Source organism: Phyllostomus discolor, chromosome 1, assembly GCF_004126475.2.
Source record: "Phyllostomus discolor isolate MPI-MPIP mPhyDis1 chromosome 1, mPhyDis1.pri.v3, whole genome shotgun sequence".
Classification (NCBI taxonomy): domain Eukaryota; kingdom Metazoa; phylum Chordata; class Mammalia; order Chiroptera; family Phyllostomidae; genus Phyllostomus; species Phyllostomus discolor.
In genome coordinates, this window is record NC_040903.2 from 163,259,422 (window position 1) to 163,261,813 (window position 2,392).

The 2,392-nt window shown below is 35.6% G+C and overlaps 1 non-coding gene across 1 annotated transcript; it reads left to right on the forward strand.

Moving 5' to 3' along the window:
• Positions 1-350: 350 nt before the first annotated feature.
• On the forward strand, positions 351-457 carry LOC114493556. The gene has a single exon (XR_003684192.1). It is a non-coding gene; the product is annotated as a U6 spliceosomal RNA (small nuclear RNA).
• The last annotated feature ends 1,935 nt before the right edge of the window (positions 458-2,392 follow it).

The following is a 2,392-nucleotide window of genomic DNA, read 5'->3' on the forward strand; positions in this document are numbered from 1 at the left end:
ATATTTGTAATGCAAGCAGGGAAATTTAAACTCTGACTGGACATTTGATGAAAATAAGGTACTATTATTATTATGAAGTATGATAAAGATATTCCAGTAATGTTGGGAAAAAAGAATCCTTATCTTTTAGGTAAACATGCTGACATACTTATGGACGAAGTGATATGAAATTTGGGATTTTTATGGGTAAATAATCCATTGGGAGTGCAAAGTGGTTGGAAATATAAAATAAAAAGAATGGTCACATGAGTTAACGATTATTGAAGTTGGGTAGTGAATTCGTGAAAGTACATTTCAATATATTCTCTACTTTTGTGTTTGAAATTTTGTAATGATAAAATGTACAACAAGTGCTCACTTCAGCAGCACATACACTAAAATATGAATGATACAGAGAAGATTAGCATGGCCCCTGTGCAAGGATGGCATGCAAATTTGTGAAGCATTCTATATTTTTAAAAAATAGGCAATAATAATTCATATAACAATATTTTATATAATAAATAGCAATGTCTTTCAAATAAGTCTTCAAAATTCAGCTCAAAAGGTACCTTCACTAATGAATAAGGAAATGACAACCAACCTATAAGCGTGCCAATGCCTCTGCAAGCAGCTGCAACTCACTGGGCATGCATGTTGTCTGTTTCATGGTCATCTGATCTGTGTCGATGACTCTTGTCTTACAATTACAACATATACTTTTTAAAGATTTTATTTATTTATTTTTAAAGAGGAAAGGGAGGGAGATAGAAAGAGAGACACACACATCAATGTGCGGTTGCTGGGGGTCCATGGCCTGCAACCCAGGCATGTACCCTGACTGGGAATCGAACCTACGACACTTCGCTTTGTAGTCCGTGCTCAATCCACTGAGCTACACCAGCCAGGGCACAACATATATTTTTATATCACTCAACATTTATAGTGTGCTTACATACAATAATCAAATATTTTAATCTTTTCATTATTAAGAAAAGAGGTATCTTTTCTTTGAAACCTTTCCTGATTGTTCATTTAATTTTTGCACCCAACCTCAACTTTGCACATACAACAGGGAACCCATAATACATTCTTGTGCTTATTTGTTCATTCATATTTCAATGAGATAAGAGTGTAGCACATGAAACCTATTTAGTAAATAGTTGTGGTTATTGTTGTTATTGTTATAATCACAGTCTTTTCTCTCTATCAGATTATAAAACCAGTGATCATATCTTAGTTGTCTTTGTATACCCAGAAATTATCTCAATATCTGGTACATTTAAATTGCTCAATAAACATCTATTACATGAATGAGTGAATAAGTAAGACTTAGGAGTACTCCCCTCATAGACCCATACTGAATTCAGCAAAATCATGCTTAAGACTGAGGAATGTAAACTAATTCATGCCTTATGTTTACTCAGTGCTCCACAGCTCATATTATCAGAAACATAAAATGTTCCTAGATTTACTGTCCATTTAACACAGTCAATTTCAGTCCAAATGGCAGAGAAAAGTCAAATACCTTTTTTTTTTTATTGTTGACAAGCAATGCAACGTCCTCAACAACCATGCTTTACCTCTTTCTGTCCTGAGCTGCTTCTCCCAACTTCAAACATATATTGAGGGTAGAATTGAGTCAGGAACAGGATAAAGAATGGAGAAAGGCTGAGAGATTAGGTCAGTGATAGAGTCTCAGAATCAGTGAATGACTACTTCACATGATATTTGGTAATGTTTCTTAAAAGCTGAAACCATTTCATGATATTTTTTAAAGTCTGTGTCAAAATATTCATGGCATTAAAATTACTTGATCTAAATGTGTATCCATTCAATCTCCACAATAACATTGTGAGGTAAACACAGCCTACCATGTCTGTTTTAAAGAAGAGGATACTGGAAATCTGCTCTTAACTTAGCTGGAATTTTCAGTTATGATTAAATTTTTTTTATTTTTAAATTTTTTAAATTTTCTTAATTGTTCAATTACAGGTGTCCCCATTACTCTCCCCTGCCCTACTCACCCCCCACCTACCACCGATTAAAAATTTTTAATGCATTATACTGAGATAATAATGCTATATTATCCCTGCCAAGAAACAATTGTGTGTTTGAAGTACTGTTAGATGAAAGGTACTCTAAGCCCTGGCTGGTGTGGCTCAGTAGACTGAGTGCTGGTCTGAGAACCAGTGTTGCTGGTTTGATTCCCAGTCAGGTCACATGCCTGGGTTGCTGGCCAGATCCCCCATGGTAACGTGTGAGAGGCAACCACACATTGATGTTTCTGTCCCTCTCTTTCTCCCTCCCTCCCCCCGCCCCACTCTCTCTCTCTGAAAAGTAAGTAAAATCTTTAGGAAAAGTACTCTAAAAATTCAGGAGGAATATCTAGGGATCAAGGAGTCCTGTCCTA